The sequence below is a fragment of the Neovison vison genome, chromosome 7 (assembly GCF_020171115.1).
Source record: "Neovison vison isolate M4711 chromosome 7, ASM_NN_V1, whole genome shotgun sequence".
NCBI classification, from domain to species: domain Eukaryota; kingdom Metazoa; phylum Chordata; class Mammalia; order Carnivora; family Mustelidae; genus Neogale; species Neogale vison.
Window position 1 is genome coordinate 171071508 of NC_058097.1, and position 21068 is coordinate 171092575.

A 21068-nucleotide genomic window follows, 5' to 3' on the forward strand; every position below is an offset into this window, starting at 1 on the left:
TTTAATATGGAAAATACTTTCTCCTAGGGTATAACGGTTATCCTTACAAAAGTGGATACTTTTTTAAAAACTTTTAAAGCCATGGTTTTCAACATTTCCTGCGTATGTGACTCTCTCAGGATACTTTAAGAAAATCCTAACACCTGGGACTCACCTCAAACGTATTAAATTCTTTCTGATTGGGCTCTAAGTCATTAGTAGTTTTTAAAAGCTCCCTAAGAGGGGTGCCTGGGAGACTCAGTGAGTTAAGCTTCTGCTTTTGGCTTAGGTCATGATCCCAGGGTCCTGGGATCGAGCCCTACATCGGGTTCTCTGCTCTTTGGGGAGCCTGCTTCCTCCTCCATCTCTCTCTCTGCCTGCCTCTCTAATTGTGACCTCTGTCAAATAAATAAAATCCTTTAAAAAAATAAAAAATAAAACAAAAGCTTCCTAAGAGATTCTGAGACCAGGTGAATCAAGCAAAACTTCCTCAATTCCCACCACCTCTCTACATTAGACAGGGCAGTGGGGAGTTTGGTCATTCTGTACTTCGGTCATCAGAACCTTCCATTTACTGGCTCTACGTTTAAATAAATCCTGGCACTCTGAAATAGTTACTGGAGAAAATGTAGCTTCAGGCAATATATTTGAAAGTGCTGGCTCTCTTGCCTTAGGACCACTGGCTGTTAAAGTGAGTGTTCCAAATGCCAGTTCCACGTCTGCTGCAAACTCTAACGATGGTGGGTCCAGAAGCATCTGAGAAGCACTGACGCAGTTACCCAGTGATGTACTACTGTGGGGCTTCCTTACTGCTTACTCTGATTCCTTACACCGGAATAAAACAAATTTGTGCATCTGTGCATAAATGGCAGTTTAGAGAAATACTATTTTCAGAGTCAAAACCAAGAGGAAAAAAAAAATTGTTTTTATTGATGACTAATCAATGTATGAACTGCACAGATTTAGTCTGTATAATCTCATGTTTCACTGTCAAAAGTCACTTAAAATATATATATTTTCACTTGATCTTATTCTCTTTTTACTCTGTACCTAAGATCTCTAGAAATGTTTAGGCCAGTATTTTTCTCCTTTATTTTTTCCTCCTGCCTCTTTGGAAACTCTAGGTCTAAAGGGTTTATTTGCTTAACCAAAGGCAGGGAAGAAATTTGCATAATGATGTATTTGTTATGTTTAGGAAAAGTCATGAAGAAATCCGTTGACACTGGTCACTGGTAAAATGCCAAGCTTCTCACACAGTGTCACGCACCTGCCGGGAAGCCACACCCTGCCTCCTTAGTTTTGGTCGAAGAGAGGAGCAAAGGTTCAGTCTTATTAAGTCTGATGACTTTGGGCAAAGCACTTTGTAATTCTAGGGGCACACAGGACACCTATCTCCAACTCAAAATATGTTTGTTTAGGCCCAATTAAAACTGGGCTCTTGATGACCCTGTATGTGTGGAGGGATTACTGATTGTTACTTTAACGGATTTACTATGAATAAATGTATGTCCTGTCCTTGAAATAAATAATAAATATTTATTATTTCCCTTGGCTTATCAGAGAAAAATGTAGGAAGCATTTAGGTGAGGCTGGTTTAGAAATTGCTCATTTCTCAGACAGCAATAACAGAAAAATCCAATTGTTTAAGATAAAGTTCAATAAATCTAAGATGATGGACTATAGAGCATTCTATTTTATGGATTAGCATTAAAAGCTTCTCTAGTGTTTATGATTTGCCTGCATTCTTTATCTTTTCATTAGTGGTGGAAATTGTATTTTATGTATGCTTGGGGTTTCGGCTGTATGCCGGCGCTTCAGAAAACGTTTTTAAAATCCTGGATAATGTGATGTGATGTGGGGTGTGAGTAAGAGAGACCCTTCCATCACGGAATCTTTTTTTCTCTGTGCATGAAAAAAGGAACTTTTAAATGAGGACATTTAATGGGTACACCTTCAGAGTTGGCTAATTACAGCTGCAGTGATATGATAGGCCTTCCCATAGCTGTGAAGGGATCAGGGAACACATCTCTTACCCTCTCTGGGCCTCAGTTTCCTCAAGCCCCTGTCAGAGTGTTGTTGTGGCATGTACATTACAACTGATAACTCCCCCTGTTTTCATTAGATTACTATTGGTCTCATCTACTTTCATTTTTTTTTTTAAGATTTTATTTATTTATTTATTTGAGAGAGAGAATAGTGAGAGAGGGAACACAAGTAGGGGAAAAAGGAGAGGGAGAAGCAGGATCCCCACTGAGCAGGGAGCCCAGTGCAGGGCTTGATCCCAGGACCCTGGGATCATGACCTGAGCCATAGGCAGACACTTAATGACTGAGCCGCCCAGGCACCCCTTCATTTGGTTTCTTAAATCTTCAACTCTTGAATGGTTTTCCCTGAAATCCCTGAAACACAACCAAGTAAGCAATTTTCAACTCACATTTGAAAAAAAACAAGATACCCACATACCATGCTCAGCACCCCCAAAATGTCATTCTGTTTTCCTAAAGAAGGTTTGGTAATGCAGTCAAAATTTTCATTGCATTGTTCATATGTGTATATGTATATGTGTATACATGCATACATACATACATATACGCATTATTACATTAAATATGTGCATATGTATATAACACACACATTTGTGTATATTTCACTGTGGATTTTAATAGCCACAGTTTTCCTTAGGTGGGGAGTTCAACATTATAAGAATCTACTGACAAGAACTTAATTTATATATTGGTAACCTCTACTTTTTAAAAAAGATTTATTTGTTTATTTGAAGAAAAGAGAGAGTGTGTGAGAAGGGGGAGGAGCAGAGGGAGAGAGAGAGAATCTCAAGCAGCCTACCCTGCTGAGCGCAGAGCCTGGATGCAGGGCTCGATCTCATGACCCTGAGATCATGACCTGAGCAGAAATCAAGAACTGACTGAGCCCTCAGGTGGCCCTGGGAACCTCTACCTGTTTTTATTGATTCTGGAGGATGCTTTCTGTATGACCTTCGAGTCCTATAGCTGAAGTTTCTGCTGAGGACCCGCAGTCAGGACCGTTAGCCTCCCTTCCTTCATCATATTCTCCATGTTGTTATGTTGCTTCTTTCTAATTTGAGTGAATTCTTTCCTACCCTCCGCGTTCTTTTTCTGTGCTCAGGGCTCTGACAGCACAGTGTTTATCCTTCACGGCTCCTGGTCATACCATGAGTATAATGATGGCTGCATGCTCCTCTCTCCTTAAAGGAGACGGCTGTGCTTAGCTCCTTGGTTTGCTCCCATGATTCGCTGCCCAGAATGATGTTTCTGCAGAATTCATTTGAAATGACACTTGCCATATTTCTGTTTTGGTCAGTTTGGGCTTTTATAACAAAATGCCATAGACGAGGCCACTTAAACAACAGACACACATTTCTCCCAGTTTGGAGGCTGTGAAACCCAAGGTCAAGGTGCTCCCACATTTAGTTCTTGATGAGGGCCCTCTTCCTGGAAGGTAGATAGCCTTTGGCCGAGTGCTCACTTGGTCTTTTTTAGATATGTATGACTGGAAAGAGATCTCTGTCTTTACATTTTTTATAGGAGAACACAAATCCCACCATGAGGGCCCCATCATCATGACTTAATCTAAACCTAATGACCACCAGAAGGCCCAGCTCCTAATAGCATCGTACTGAGAGCTAGGGCTTTAACATAGGAATTTTAGATGATACAGATGCTCAATCCATAGCATTGTCCCTCTTCTTGGATATTTTCCTTATTTAGAAGTTAGAAAATATATATTATTGAGTGCTCATTAAGTGCTTAGTATTCAAATAAATTGTTTTCCGTCTGTATGCCAGGACCATGCTCATCAGTGGGGATGCAAGTTTGAAATCACACAACCTTTTGGACACTGACTGAATTCTCTGTAAAAAGAGAACAAGAGAAAAAAATGCAAGGGTTGTATGGTATATGTATTTGGAATTTCATATTCCAAATAGCTTTGATTAAAGATAAAGACTAAAGAGACCTGGATCCAAGGGCACATGAGATGATGTCTTTGTTATGAGATTATATATTTATTATGTAGAAAATTTCATTCCAACAGAGAGGTAAAGAGCAAAGGTAGGAGCCAGGAACTCTGATTTGCATTTGCATAAAATACTTCCTATCTAGAGTGGAATCTAGCAAACCAGTGACAGTCTGTTTCCCTGAACCATGTAGGAGATGATGGTAATCCCATCTATGGTACAGAAATGGAAACAGGGTTCAAGGGTTCAAGATGTCATGGGGGCTTAGCACTGCTGTGATGTGGGGTTAAGTGGGAGGCATGAAGGTAGGAAGTAAAGAAGAATATTCAGTGATTGATTTATTCACTATGATGCAGAAGGCAAGAGGAGAACCAAGATTGGTTTGTTTTTCAACATGCTAAGTGTTAAGGGTCTCTCATACAGTCAAGTGTCTATATCCCAGAGGTGATTTAACATTTGAATCTGGAATTCAGGGAAGACACCCAGAGATAAAGTGGAGATAAAAAGGATTTGGCATCATCACCATGGCTAGTGATTAAATGTTGGAAGTAGATTAAAAGATGTGACAGGACAGTGTAGCATGAAAAGAGATGAGGGCCACAAAGGACCCCGGAGAAGAGAAATACCGTATGGTATTCAGTATGGTTTTATGTGTAGTCTAATTGATGGAATGTTTATGGTAAAAGTGCATCTCTTGGCTTTTGTTGAGATCCTCACTTTGCTATACATTTGAGAACCATGACTTTCTCATGCTGTTTTACCAGTACAAAACAATCGAATATGCATGTCATTGTGTAAACTTAGAATGGTGAATACTCCATGACTGGTATCTGCTTTTAAAAGCTGCCTGGAGGCACCTGGGCGGCTCAGTGGCTTAAGCCTCTGCCTTCAGCTCAGGTCATGATCTCAGGGTCCTGGGATTGAGTCCCACATCGGGCTCTCTGCTCGGCAGGGAGCCTGCTTCCTCCTCTCTCTCCCTCTCTCTGCTTGCCTCTCTGCCTACTTGTGATCTCTCTTTGTCAAATAAGTAAAAATCTTAAAAAAAAAAAAAAAAAGCTGACTGGGCGGGGGGCGGGTGCGGACGGGGGGCTGAGTGGTTCAGGTGGTTGGGTGTCCTTTTCTTGGTTTCAGCTCAGGTCATGATCTCGTGATTGTGAGATCGAGCCCCACATGGAGCTCGGAGCTCAGTGGGGAGTCTGCTTAAGATTCTCTTCCTCTCCCTCTGCCCCTCCCCCTGCTTGCCTCTCTCTTTCTCTCTAAACCAAATAAATAAATCTTTAAAAAAAAAAAAAAACTGAGTATTGAGTTTTCAGAATTTGTACGAGTCGGCTGGTAAAAACAGCCCTTATTAAATATTAATTACATACACTTACAATCAAGTAAAATTTACTAAAAGAAAATGTGGTAAATACCAAAACTACTGCATCATGCTATTATCTCTGTTCTTGAGGATATTATCATATGTTTTTTGGCCCCAAGCTCTGGAAATATTATGTGATGCTGTGCTACTGATTTCTCTTTCCAATTCGTATTCAATAATATCACCTTGATAGATTGAAATTGGTAGTATTTATACCATAGAAACTGACAAACACTACAAATCAGGATCCTCCCAACCCCCTAAGTTAGTGAATAGCACACCCCTCTGTATGTATGAGCGTGGCATGTGTGTATGTGTGTTAAACCTTTAAGATAGGCTTACTGAGCATCATGATATACAAACAATATGCGATCAACATACTCATTGGTTTTGGTCTTCTGCTTGTGTGGTAGAGCCAGATGAACAGTAAGTGCTGAGAAAAGGCAAAACAATTAGTTGTAAAAACTGCTTACTTAATGGCATGTTCTGAAAAAAACTAACAATTTTATATATCCATTATACTGTTTTCCTTAATTATATTCATTTTATTATAAAATATTAGATGTGACTTTATATAATTTAGAAAATATATAAATGTAGGCAGAAGAACAGGAGGCCTATTACCCAGAGAACTACTTTTAGGTAAAAAATATGAATTATTAATATGGTAATGTCATTGGTGTTTACAGCTACATGATATGCTGCTTAAGAGCTAGGATTCACTTTACATTCGGGTGATGATATTTACCTATGAGTGTTTCTGGGAAAGTTAAAGAAGATGCAAAAAAGGCCAGACTCTGGCCGGGGCACAGTAGTCAAAGACAGTTTCCAGCCTCCTCCCTTCCTCGATCCTCCCTTTCCAGAGCTGATGTCTCCACAGGACAGGTTCCCCTCAGCCATGGTCCCCCCATAGGACTGGGCAGGGATGAGTACGTGGCGCTGCCAGCACCAGGCCTCCAAGGTCATGTGCCTCAGGGGGGTTCCTGGGGTGCTGGGTTGTTCTCACCTCCCCACCACAGGGTCATCTCCTTCCTGGTCCCAAAGCCACCAGTTACCACATCAGGCAGAGACCTTCACAGGGAGAAAAGGCTCATGTTTCCTTTTTTTTTTTTTTTTTTCTTATTTCATTTATTTATTTGAGAGAGAAAGTTCAAACAGGAGGAGGAACAGGCAGAGGGAGAGGGAGGAGCAGACTCCTGATGAGGGACTCCATGATGGGGAGCCCCATGCAGGACTCTATCCCGGGACCCTAGGATCATGACCTGAGCCGAAAGCAGACACTTAACCAACTGAGCCACCCAGGCATCCCAAGGCTTATGTTTCTGGCCCACATGTTCTAGCCAAGACCCTTGAGGGCACAGCAGGACTTCTTCCTATGTAATTAGGCTGTATGTTTCATCAACATCCAAAAAACTTTGTATAATGAACATAAATATAAGGCAAATTGTTTTTTTTTATTTTTATTTTTATTTAAGATTTTATTCATTTATTTGACAGACAGATCACAAGTAGGCAGAGAGACAGACAGAGAGAGGAGGAAGCAGGCTCCCTGCTGAGCAGAGAGCCCGATGCAGGGCTTGATCCCAGGACCCTGGGATCATGACTTGAGCCAAAGACAGAAGCTAAACCCAGTGAGCCACCCTGGGACCCCAGAAAATTGTTTTTTCAAAGAGAAAACTAAGATTCATAAGTCAGACTGACCAAGTAAAAATCCGTTCTCTGCAATTTTCTAACTTTGAAACCTGGATCAAATTACTTCTCTGGGACTAATCTCTGTATATATAAGATAGAGACAATAACAGCACCAACCTTACAGAGCTCATGTGAAGAATTAATTTAAAAAAAATCCACATACAGAATTCACTGTATGTATTAGCGTCTGACACTGAGAAACAATAAAAATAGGAAATAAGTATTATATCTGGAAACTGGGATAACATATTGAGAAGATTTAAAGAAGACTTTTTAGTATAAAACATTACATTAAAATAAAAACTGTGTGCCTTGTTTTATTGTTGATATGTGAGTATACAATGTATCTATCCAAGTGAATATAACTATAGTTTTTTAGCATAATAGTATGGATGGGTTCTCACAGTACATTTAATGTCAGTGATCACAATAGTAAATGCCATAAGGAAAGAAGAACAGTGAAAGACAGCAGAAAGGAAAAGCAATCCAGATGAATAATGCTGATAAACAATGAAGAAATTGTGTTATGAAAATCCGGAATTTCATCCTCACCCCAGGCAGTGACCCTCTTCTATCTTTTCTCTTTTTCTTTCCATGCAACTCACTGTCTTGGATTTAGCTCTAGTTTACATTGGTAAAGGTCACAACTGTGGTATCTACTTAATTGGACAAGGATGATTTGGTTTTTTGTTTTTTATGTTTTGTTTTATTTTTTCTGGTTTGTTAAAAATGTCAAAGTCATTCTAGGGCAGCAGTCAACAGTGACCCTATTCAGGAGCTTAAAGGCATCCAAGTGAAAATTGCATTCTGCTTGGTGCCCGGCTGTTTAAAGCAAAGTGGATTTGTGTTTTCCTTTCTTCTGCCAAAAATCTGTTGCAATGCAGTTTCCAGGAACTCTCAAAGCAGTGCACCTGGACTCATCATAGACCAAAAGGTCTCAACCTAGGCTGCATTTTTAATCCCTGCAGGTTTCACTCACACCCAAGTGTCAACACTCACAATTCTGATACAATCCACCTGAAGAGCAGGCTAGTTTGGGAGGATTATTCAAAACTCCCGGATTATTCCAATTTATATTCAAGATTGAGAACTATTAAAATCCTTACTCTAAGAAAGGGAAAGGAGTCTGAGAATTAAGCCTGCCCTTTCCCCCCACTTCCCTAGAGAAGAGAAGATTTCTTAACTAGCTCAGAGGTTTTAGGTAGATCTGGTGTTCTACCAGTTGTCTGTCATTAGCTCATTCTTTGGCCAGCTTTCACGTCTACCAACCATTGGCATTCTTCCAGGCTACATAATATGTTTTGTATCTTTATATCCAGGGTTATTATAAGGATAAATATGAACACATACGTTTAAAAATTTTCATAAAATATAACATTACAACTAAGGAATTTTGTTTGGATTGCATTTTTGGTCCTAGGAGGTCTTAAGAGTTTCTTTGATTACTTTGCAGCAGATATGGCATGTATGAGGCAATGAAGCTAAGTTTCAGTTAAAAATATTTAAAATATTTTTATTTTATTAAATAATAATAATATAAATATTAAAATTAAAATTTAATTTAATTTAAATTCATAAATATAATATAAATTTAATAAATAACAATATATAGAATTATAAATAAAATAAAATTTTATTTTATTTAAAAATTAAAAATAAATTTAAATTAGAAATTAAAATAAAATAATGAATAATCAAATAAAATTTAAATATAAAAAATAAAAATTCAGTTTAAAATAAAAAACATGTTATTTTATGAATATACATCATATAGATGTACATAATATTTGTAGAATTATATATATATATATATTTTTTAAGATTTTATTTGACAGAGAGAGTGAGAGAGGGAACACAAGCAGGGGGAGTGAGAGAGAGAGAAGCAGTCTTCTCATTGAGCAGGGAGCCCAATGCGGGGCTCTATCCCAGGATCCTGGAATCATCAAGATCTGAGCCAAAGGAAGACGCTTAACGACTGAGCCACCCAGGCACCCCCTTGTAAAATTATATTATAAAATTATAAGATACATATTTGATCTGGTAAATATAAAAATTGAAGCCACAAGGAAACTTTGAGGTGTATTTTTAGTACTGGTGTACAGGTTTGTATCTTGGAATAGTCTTGAAACCAAATTCTCATTAGCTTTCATTTATTCTTGATCCTTCATACTTATATAATAAGAATATTATTCAAAGAAATTGACTAGTTCAGGGGTGCCTGGGTGGCTCAGTGGGTTAAGCCTCTGCCTCTGGCTCAGGTCATGATCCTAAGGTCCTGGAATTGAGCCCCACATCAGGGTCTCTGCTCAGCGGGGAGCCTGCTCCCCCCCCCCACCAGTCTGCATCTCTCCTTACTTGAGATCTCTGTCAAATAAATAAGTAAAATCTTAAAAAGGAAATTGGCTAGTTGAGTATCTTTATAAAGTTCTTCCAGAGACAATTGTTAGCAACAGGAAGACATAATTCATTCAATCATCCTAAAATTAAAATAGGAACAAAATGTTATTGGTCAAAATGTTATTTTAGGTAAGTCTAGGAAGTCATGTTAATATTCAGAGAAAACCTCACTACTGAAAATCTTCTTTGTCACAAAAGAATGGCTAGCAGTTTCCATTTTATTTTTATTTTCTTTCATAATTAAGATTTTAATGGTTGTCTTGAGGACCAATACACAGATGTTTCAATTTGTACATGATTAATGTGTGTACCAAAATATTTAGAAGGTATGCGGTTGTAATTCTTTTCTAAGCAGTTATTCCAGTGACTTTCCAGTTTAAATTTGGAGGCAAATGTTTTTCTTAAGAGGCTATCAAGTGCAAATACTTTCAAATGTTGATAAGTTGTTGTGCATAAATCCCCCAACTCACAAAATCATCTACAACACATAACTCAGCACATGATCAAAGTTATGAGGTAAACTGAACTACCACAACAAAGTTGCTACGAAGTACATGAAATTCTGATAGGGAGAGCCAAGGTCAAAGGAATGGTTTTCCTTAGAAAATAGTTCTACTAAAAGGAAGATGAGAATAGAAGTAATTTAAAATGTTCAAGGCGTAATAAAAAGGACAGTGGCTCCAAATTGCCATCCAGTGTGCTGTGTATTATAGGATATAAAACTACTTCCCCATCTGTGGAATGATAATCAAGACAATCAAAACCTCCCATATTCAATATCCCACTATTTTCTGATTGTATCAAAAATAAACAACCAGCAAATGGTTTTGCCTCTTAAAAAAAAAAAAAAAATTAGACTTAAAAATGGGATGAGGCAGGATTCTCTCCTTCTTAAAAATGTTTCTGGAGCTACTTAAAGATTTACATCTACGAAATAGTTAATAAAAATATTCCTCTGGATTGTATAAGAAGAGAGACAGGCAACATCCGTAAGACATGGTTATGATGTAGTCAGACTCAGTTTTTTTTTTCCTCTCCTGCTTCATCAGAGGCTGGACCTTCCTTGTTTGTAATTTCTCCGTTTTCTGCAGGTAAATTGTCTTTAGTTTCTGGGTTAGACATTTTCTCCTGTTTTTCCTTTGCCCCTCTTTTCCCTTTTGTCTGAAGATTAATTATTTCCTGCTGCATTTTCTGGCTTCCTTTCCACTTTTGCAGGAGCAGATTTAGATTACAAGCTCCCCTGCTCATCTCCCCCTGGGCTTCTACTTCACTGCCCCTTTGGCAGAGCCCACCCTCCAGTGCTTCCTGGTGGCAGGGACTGCCGGGGCTCGGTGCCTGAGGCCATATCGTGAGCAGAGGCTTCATGAAGCTGTGCTGCCTGGTCCCTATCACTCTCTGTGTTGCCACACAAGCTGCTGGGAGCCACAGGAGGAGAACCATAAGACTGGTTCCATTTTCCTTTCCTATATTTTCATGAACATTTTTAGACACCCACCAAATAACAGTAATATAACAGAGACTGAGTTATTTCAAAGGCATTTTAGATTACCTTCTAGTTACCACTTGGCTATTCATAGGTAAGACTTACCTCAGTGTCCCATCCCCTCCATTGATTATCAATGCAAGGGACATTTTATTTTAGACATTAGAAATTATTGTCCAGGGGCGCCTGGGTAGGCTCAGTGGGTTAAAGCCTCTACCTTCAGCTCAGGTCATGATCTCAGGGTCCTGGGATGGAGCCCCACATAGGGCTCTCTGCTCTGTGATCTCTCTCTGTCAAATAAACAAATAAAATCTTAAAAAAAAAAAAAAAAAGAAATTATTGTCCAATTTTTCTTTCCTCTTTAGATGCAATATAATTCTTGATCCTAAAAACTCTTTCTGCAAGGGATATTTCCTTATTATCCTTGCAGTAGAAAAGCATATAAAGAATTCAATCAGCTTGTTTTGATCATTTTACATCAATAGCGCTTCTTTTCCTCTCCACAAATTATTCATTCATTATTCTTATATCTTGCAGCTACTGGCAATCTACTAAAAGTTTTTTTTTTAAGCAAGGGAAACCTGAAAAATTACAATTTTAGGAAGATAATTTCAGTACAGACATACCTCGGAGATACTATGGGTGTGGTTCCAGACCACTGCAATAAAGTGAGCCAAACACATTTGTTTCCCAGTGTATATAAAATTTGTATTCACATTATACTGTAGTCTATTAACTATGCAATAGCATTATGTCTTTAAAAAGTATATACTTTAATTTAAAAAATACTCTCTTGCAAAAAATAATCAAAAGATAAAAAACTTCAAAAGCAAGCAGACACATTATAAAAAATGGAATAATAATTACCCAGAATGTAATTACAATTAGGCCAACACCTGACTTTTCAACAGCGATGATGGAAGCTAGAAAGTAGTAGAATAAGATCTTCAATAGGCTGAGCTAAAACAACTCTCAGTCTATTAATCTGTCCTTGTAATGATTTTAATGTAATTAAAAAATCAGTGGTCATTATTGGCCTAAAACACTGTCATAGTAGCTTGTAAATAGTGAGAGGGTGGTCAGAATTAAAACATTTTAAGGTCTTTGCATTTTTTTGGAAAGCAAAAATATTGAATAACTGCAAACTCTGATAGGTATTCACATCAAAATATTCTGAATAACTCCACCCACATAAAAATATTGCTAAAAATGCTAGCCATCAAAAAAAAAAAAAAACAAAAACAAAAAAACAAACTCATGGGGGCCTGGGTGGCTCAGTGGGTTAAAGCCTCTGCCTTCGGCTTAGGTCATGATCCCAGGGTCCTGGGATCGAGCCCCGCATTGGGCTTTCTTCTCAGCGGCGAGCCTGCTTCCCCTTCTCTCTCTCTGCCTGCCTCTCTGCCTACTTGTGATTTCTCTCTCTGTCAAATAAATAAATTAAAAAATCTAAAAAAAAAAAAAACCTCATGCTAGCCATTATCTGGGCTCTTAGCAAGTCATAATCACGGACTACAGATCACCATTACAAATACAATAATTACTAAAAGTTTTGAAATATTTTGAGAATTACCAAATGTGACACAGGGACTTGAAGACGCTGTCAGAAAAGTGGCACTGAGAGACTTGCTTGATGTGGGTTGCCAGAGACCTCCATTTGTAAAAGACACAGTATCTGCTAAGTGCAATAAAGCAACGTACACCTGAGGCAATACAGAGAGAATGATTAGGAGGACAAGATGATAAAAGCAAACAAAATTTTTAGGAGATTAAAAGTATCTTCTTGGGGAGAAACAGTGAGACCATGGTGGTGGGAAAGGAAAGGAGGGGATGGATTTGAAAAATGCAAAGGATAAAAAAAATTGGATGAATTTATGTGGAAGTATGAGATAATAAGTTGATTCTTTTAAATAAGTTGTGAAAGAAGAGGAAAGTGGACAAATGGATGGGGGAGCCCCTTAACAGAATGGAAGGAGATTGAGTACATTTTTGGTAAAAGAAAAAAGGGAGAAGGAATAAAGATAATGAAGACAAAATTTAGAGACCTATATTAAGTAGTCAGAATTTTAGAAGAAACTCCAAGGGATATGAATATGATCACTAGGTGAAGAGTTGGATGTGGAGAACAGGAAGGGACATAACAACTTGGAAGAAAAGTTGGTTAAGATGAAGGAAATTGTGGATAAATGTTGATGTAGATGAAGGACAGTTCAGAGGGGGTGCTGCCCAATGGCCTTCAGTTCATCAGGGAAAGTTAGGCCCTTTCTGACTCTGGGGAAGCTTCCTGTCCCTCTAGACAAATGTCTTGGCAAAACTTGTCTACACCTATCACATATACCCACATAGACATTAGAAATTCCAATTTCTTTCTCTTTTTTATTATTATTCTGTTCAGTTAGCCACAGTATAGTACATCATTAGTTTTTGATGTAGAGTTCAATGATTCATGAGTTTCATGTAACACCCAGTGCTCATCACAACATGTGCTCTCTTTAGTATCCATCACCCTGTTACTCCATCACCCCTTGCGCTAATTCCAATTTCTAAATTCCCTCCATAGCACACCTGTTGGTACCCTACTTTTTCGCCCAGTCCTCAGGGGAAAAAAAATATCTCAAGAGAGATGAAGTTAGGAAACACGAGATCCAATAAAATGAGGTATTGCTTCAAAGAAAATATAGCAAAATGAATTTAGAAAAGAAAATATAGCCAAAGATGATATAAATTAAAATTAATAGTAAGTCCAAAATAAAATTAGCAACTTATTTGTATCCCAATAAATGTAAATTTGTCAGTAAAGTAGTAAGGGATAAAAATCACCTAACATTCACTTATTTCCAATGTATTAAAACCAACTTCTAAAAGATAGGGTTAAATGCTAATCCATTCTTTCTAAACAGTATCTTGTACATGTAGAGAGACGCTAATAATGCTTTTTCAGTTACAGGCTTATGCTTCTTTCCCATGGTCCTTTTTAAGCATTATCAAGTTCCCTTAGGTGGGTGCTCTGATATGCTGGACTCTCCCTTTATCATCACTGTCCTGGAAACCTGTGTTGAACTCTGCAACTAAATGTTAGATACTCAGTTCCATGAACATGTATTAAAAGCACAGAATTTGGAATTCAACAGATCGATTGTAAATCCTGGCTTCTGCCATTTATTCAATGCACATATGAGATACTGAGAAATTAAACTGGAGACTGTGATTATTCCTTTTGAAACAGAGCTAACAATACAAAACAATGACCCTAATAAACTAAAATGTATAAATGCTAAATTTATAGCACAATATCGGGCATATAGTATAGCTAGTGTTTAAGAGCATAGATTCTAAAGGCAAACTGCCTGGATCTGAATTTGTGCTCTGCTACTAATCAGCTGTGCAACAAAGGCAAATTTTTAACCAATTTCTTACTAGCAACAGGGAGATAATACTATGTTCCTCAAAAGTTGTTATGAGGACAAACTAGAGATTAATAGTTTCAGACTTATTTGTTCTAATGAAATATCATTGTGTGTTCTATCTCTGGGGAAGTGTCCATCACAGAATTCTATACGGGGTTTGGAAATAAGAAAACAATACGTGCATTCATCAAAAGAATTTCCACAAAAGGACTTCCAAAAACAACAGGAAACATAAGATCTTTATATTTGCTGAAAGTAATTATTCTCTGCACTAGATTTGATGAAAGACCAGAGAATTGTCATGCCGATCCACCCTCAATGCACTGAGTTGGATTTAAGTGTTTCAAAGAAAATTAAAAATAGCAGCCTTGCTTTTCATCACTATATGAAACACATTGATATTCAGGATTTTGTGAAATTATAGACAGTCTTTTTGAATCTCCTAGAATGCTGGTGTTAGGCTTTCCTATGACATGTTTAGTCCTCTTTGATCTCCTCTTTATGAAAGCAAGAATATTTTCTGAGTGTCTGTACCTACCTAACCTAGGAAGTTTTTCAAATCAAGTGTACTCAAAAACCAAACTTTTCTCCTTTGTAGGCTATTGCATAAGTTCTACTTGCTCAATAATAATAATAGTAATGGATGTAATTTGCATGGTCCTTTATGGTGATTACTATAAGATTACTATTTACCAGGTTATCACAATAAATAGAGCAGATATTACTGGAACTATTTTACTTAAAAATGTACTGAAACACAAACCCAGTTTTTTTATGCCAAATCTTGTGCACCAAATCACCGTCTCAAAATGCACATTACTTAGAACCTTAGAGATATTCTTACAAAAAGGAATGAACATTTAAGTATGCACTGCTTCTTATGTTATCACAATACTTGCATTTTATAGAGTACTTGTTCTGTAACTGACTTACTGATGAGGGCTTTACACAAGTTTTCTCAGTTAAAACCCAGAAAAACATTTTGAGGTGGCACTGCTGGTATTCTGATGTTGTAAGTGAGCGAACTAAGGCATTAGAGAAGTTAGTGACCCATCTTAACTCTCAGAACTAGGTCATTGGCAACTTTTTGAAGTCATGTGTATGTGACTTTAGACTCTGGGAGCCTGACCAGCACTTTACATCTGAAACTGTGGCTCTGCTGACAAACCCCTTGCAGACAGAAGAAAGGAAAAAGGAATAAATAGCAAATCAACAAGAAAGCAGTTCACGAAATGGCAATGGGAAGTCTATTCTTATCAATATTTACTTTAAATGTAAACAGACTAAACTGTCCACTCAAAGACACAGAGTAGGAAAATGGGTATAAAAGCAAGACCTAACTAGACGTTGCCTACAACAGACACATTTCCCCTTTAAGGACACGTGTAGACTGAAAGTGAAGGTATGGGAAAAGACATTCTGTCCTTATGGAAATCTCAAGAAGGCAGAGATAGCTATACTTATATCAAACAAAATAAACTTTCAACCAAGGACTGTGAAAAGAGACCAAAAAAGCCATTATAATAATAAAGGGGCCAATCCATCAGGGGATTATAAAATTAATAAATATGTACCCAAAATAGGAGCACCTCAATATATAAGACGAATATTAACAAATCTGAAGGGAGAATAGACCACAATGTAATACAATGGTAGTAAGGGACTTTAGTAGCCCTCTTTCAACAATGGATCGATCATCCAAACAGGAAAGATATATTGGACTCAAATTATATGTTAGATTACATGGACCTAACAGATTTTACAGAATATTCCATCTAATGGCAGGATACATATACCTCTCAAGCATGCATGGAACATTCTCTAGAATAGATCATATATTAGCCCCCAAAACAAGTCTTAATAAATTTAAGAAGATTGAAATAATAACAAACATTCTTTCTAACCTCAATGGTATGAAATAAAAGAATCATAAGAAAACTGGATAATCCACAAATATATGAAAATTAAACAATGTATTCATGCACAATGAGTCAAAACAGAAATCAAAATAGAAATTTTAAAAAATGTTTTTTTTCAGACAAATAAAAGTAGAAACCTAATACACCAAAACTTATGTGATGCAACAAAAACAGTTCTAAAAAGGAAATTTAGAGGGATGCCTGGGTGGCTCAGTTGATTAAGCATTTGCCTTCAGCTCAGGTCTTGATCCCAGGGTTCTGAGATTGAGTTCCATATCTAGCTCCTTGCTGAGCGAGGAGTCTGCTTCTTCCTCTGCCTGCCATGCCCCCTGCCTGTGTGCACTCACTCTCTTTCTCTCTTTCTGACAAATAAACTCTTTAAATAAAATAAAAATGAAATATAGGGTGATAACACCTGCATAAAGAAAAAGAAAGATCTCAAATAAACAACCTAATTTATACCTAGCAAAGAACTAGTAAAAGATCAAACTAAACACAATGTTAACAGAAAAGAAAAAAATAACAAAGATTATAAGCAAATACATGTAATAGAGACTGAAAAGATGATAGAAAAGACAGAAGAAATTAAGAGCTGATTTTTTTTTTTTTTGGAAATGATAATATAGACAAAACTTCAGTTAGACTTACATGAAACAAAGAGAAAGGACTCAATTAAATTTCAGTTGAAAGAAATGGTGTTACAACTGATGCCACGCAAATAACAAGGATCATAACAGACTAGTACAAACAATCAGGCACCAAAAAGTTGGACAACCTAGAAGAAATAGATAAATTGCTAGAAATACGCAATGTACCAAGACTGAATCATGCTGAAATATAAAATCTGAATAGACCAATCATTACTAAGGAGAGTAAATCAGTAATCAAAACCCTCCCAGCAAACAAAAGTTCAGGACCAGATGGCATCATTGGTGAAATCCGTCAACAATTTAAAGAGGAATTACTACCAATTATATCAAAGAGAAAAAAGAGAAGATGGAATACTTCCAAATCTAGACTAGGTCAACATTTCCCTGGCACCAAAGTCAAACAAGGACACTACAAGAAAGGAAAATTATAGGCCAATATCTTCAATGAACATAGCTGCAAAATCCTCTACAAAATATTAGCAAATGGAATTCAATCCTGCATTGATAAGATCATACACCATGATTAAGTGGGATTTATCCCAGAAATGCAAGGATGATTAAACACTCACAAATCAGTAAATGATTTAAAAATCATATGATCATCTGAATAGATGCAGAAAATGCATTTGACAAATTCCATATCCCTTTATGATTAAAAAAAAAAATCCCCACAAACTGGGTATAGAGGGAATGTACTTCAACATAATAAAGACCACATTTGACAGGTCCGTAGCTGCTAATGTCATACTCAACTATGAAAAACCAAGATCAGAAACAAAACAGTTTCCCTCAGAATTAGTTATCCTAGGCAGAGCAATTAGCAAGAAAAAGAATAAAAAGCACCTGGGAAAGAAAGAAGAAAGTCTCTGTTTGTAGATGACATCCTATACATGAAAAACTCTAGAGACTCTGACTGTCAGAACTAATAACCTCAGTAAAGTTGCTGAAAGGCACTGTGAGCCTTCTATTTTGATCTGCCACATACTATCGATTCAGAAGATTTTACATACAGAATCTGCACCACTGAGATAAATTTATAAGATAACTTTTGAAATGGTTCAACATTTTCTGTAGACACAATATTGTGAAAATATCCATACTATCAATCAAAATTCATCTATAGATTCAATGTAATCTGTCAAAATGCCAGTGGCATTTTTCACAGAAATGGAAAATAACAAACCTAGAATTTGTATGGAACCACAAAAGATTCCCAATAGCCAAAGCAATTCTGAGAAAGAACAAAATTGATGGCATCACACTTATTCATTTCAACTATATTGCAAAGCTATAGTAATCAGAACAATATAGTAGTGGCATAAAAACAGATCTGTAGACCAATAGACTAGAATAGAGAGCCCAAAAGGTAAAACAAACAAACAAACAAACAAACAAACAAAAAACCCATAAACATTTTCTATTCAGTTAAACCTGAATTCAGTTGTCTGCTCTGTTACTTCCTAAGTGATTTAATCCTTGGCAAGTGCTTTGATATCTTGAAGAATCTGTTCTCAAAAAAAAGAAAGTTATCTCATAGAACACAATAATAATAATTTGTCTTAAATAATACTTTGTAGGGTTGTTTGGAAAGACTGAATGAGATAATGCATTTAAAGCACACTCAGAAATATTCAATTAATATTAGCTTCTTATAAGTAGGTAGATAACAGAGTATCAGTTGAGTCCATCTTTCCATTATATGCAAAAATTGGTCTCTGATGCTTCTGGAAACATGTTAGTGATAGCACTAGATGAACATGAGTTTGATGGTTTAATTCACAACAGTAAATTCCTGAGGACCTGATGGTTTAATTCACAACAGTAAATTCCTGAGGACCTGGGGCATATCTTCATTATTTTAGTTCCTCTAATGTTCACCATAATACCTTTAAATATTTGATGAATGAAGCAACAAATTAATAAATTAATGAACAAGGAATCTGAGAGAAGGAATAGTTCCTCATTACCCAAATTACAATGTGTTCATGAGATGCTATATCTCTCTTAAAACTTCTTCACACCCGTAGAATCATTCTGTCATAGAGAGTAAACATACTCATTTTAGTGACAGGAATGCTATGAATTTCCATATTAAACACATGCTCTTTTTCATACTCCATCATTAGCCATGTGTATATTGTGAATTTCAGTATCCATGATGGGAACAACTTTGCCTTAATCCAACCTACCACTCTTGCTAGTTATACCCCTTAAGGCTAGACAGAGTCAAAGAAAAGTGAGCTTGGGGTTCAGGGCATTTCATTTCCAATATTGTATGTAAAATATTCTAATTTTATTTAAAAAAAAATATAAACTGTGAATGTTCATGAGTGTTTTTTCATAGATTATGATAAAACTACCATATTTAAGGTATCTGAGACACAGCAGTGTTTAGTTTTTCAGAATAACCTTATGTTTATTGTTCAGGCTTTATTAAAATGCCAGAATATAGCATGTGATCTCATTGAATCCCTGAGAACTTTTAATTTTGTCACTGCTCATTCTCCATGACCACTGGACTCTAATCCATTCAGGAATCATTTCTGCTGGAATTAAAAAATATATATATACATACACACACACACACACACACACACACACACACACATATATGAACCTGTCTCACTACCTGAGGCACCTGCTATCAAAGGATGGAGATAACAGAGAGTTTCCCATAATGCTGTGTAAAGACACAAGAGGCAACATTTCCTATCCTCTTCCTACAATGTTGACCATTTGTAAAACCAGCGTTCATTTTATTTCCATGGGTTAGGGATTCAATTTCCTATTATTATTATTAGGGTGAGAGTCCTATGCATGCCAGCCCGCTTTTCTGGGCACTTAAGAAATTCTGATTAACATTTTCCCAGGTCCCTTGGCTGCCTGGGTGGCTCAGTGGGTTAAGCCTCTGGCCTTGGCTCAGACCATGATCTCAGGATCCTGGGATTGAGCCCTGCATCGAGCTCTCTGCTCAGCGGGGAGACTGCTTCCCACTCTATCTCTGCCTGCCTCTTTGCCCACTTGTAATCTCTCTCTGTTAAATAAATAAATAATCTTTAAAAAAAAAAAGGAAAGAAAAAAAAAGATGGTACATGCTAGACTTCTCCACAAAGTTAGCACTAGTCATTTTCCATACTTTATTCTTTGGAAATAAATCATTAAGTTTATCCTACGCTTAAGGGAGGGGTAGTTAAGTTTCACCTATTACAGAGGGAATGCCTATGTGTTTATTACTTAGAATTCTTTTGGAAGGAATATTTGTCCTCCCCCCATTTATTTATTCATTCAGTCATTTATTGATATTAGAATGGACTCATAAATATTTATTTTAGATTTTAGGTTATAATCCAGTATTATCCTTTTTTTTTTCCTTTAAATAGACTTCATTTTTCAAAGCAGTTTCACGTTAGAGCAAAATTTAGCAGAAATACCGAGAGTTCATATATACCCTTATGTGCCCCCCCAACACAAATACAACCTCCTCCACTTTTAACACCTCTCGCTAACGTGGTACATATGTTATAATTGATGAACCTCCATAGACACCTCATTATATCGCCCAGACCCCATCATTTACATTAGATTTTTTGGTGGTGTTAATTCTATGTATTTTTTTTAAAGATTTTTATTTATTCATTTGACAGAGAGAAATCACAAGTAGATGGAGAGGCAGGCAGAGAGAGAGAGAGGGAAGCAAGCTCCCCGCTGAGCAGAGAGCCCGATGCGGGACCCTGAGATCATGACCTGAGCTGAAGGCAGCGGCTTAACCCACTGAGCCACCCAGGCGCCCCTATGTATTTTTTTTTATAAAGATTTTATTTGTTTGCCAGAGAGAGAAAGAGAGGGAGTACACGCAAGCAGGCAGAAAGGCAGGCAGAGGCAGCCAGAGAAGCAGGCTCCCTACCGAGCAAGGAGCCGGATGTGGGACTTGATCCCAGGACGCTGGGATCATGACCTGAGCCAAAGGCATCTGCTTAACCAACTGAGCCACCCAGGCGTCCCATGTATCTTGACAATTGTATAACTGCATGTATCCATCATCATATAGAATGTATCCTCATCTTTCATATGAGTAAAATGAATTACAGAGATATTAGGTTGCTCACAAAAAGTGGTAGAGTTGGCTGACATTGTATGAGTGGAAATAACATCTCATTAAAATTCAGTATAAATTTTATTTGAATTATTTT

At 37.1% G+C, this 21068-nt stretch overlaps 1 protein-coding gene across 1 annotated transcript in view; it reads left to right on the forward strand.

Moving 5' to 3' along the window:
* The window catches only part of LUZP2 (leucine zipper protein 2), a 467898-nt gene that overhangs the window by 403883 nt on the left and 42947 nt on the right, over window positions 1-21068 (forward strand). The gene's annotated exons all lie outside the window — the stretch shown is intronic.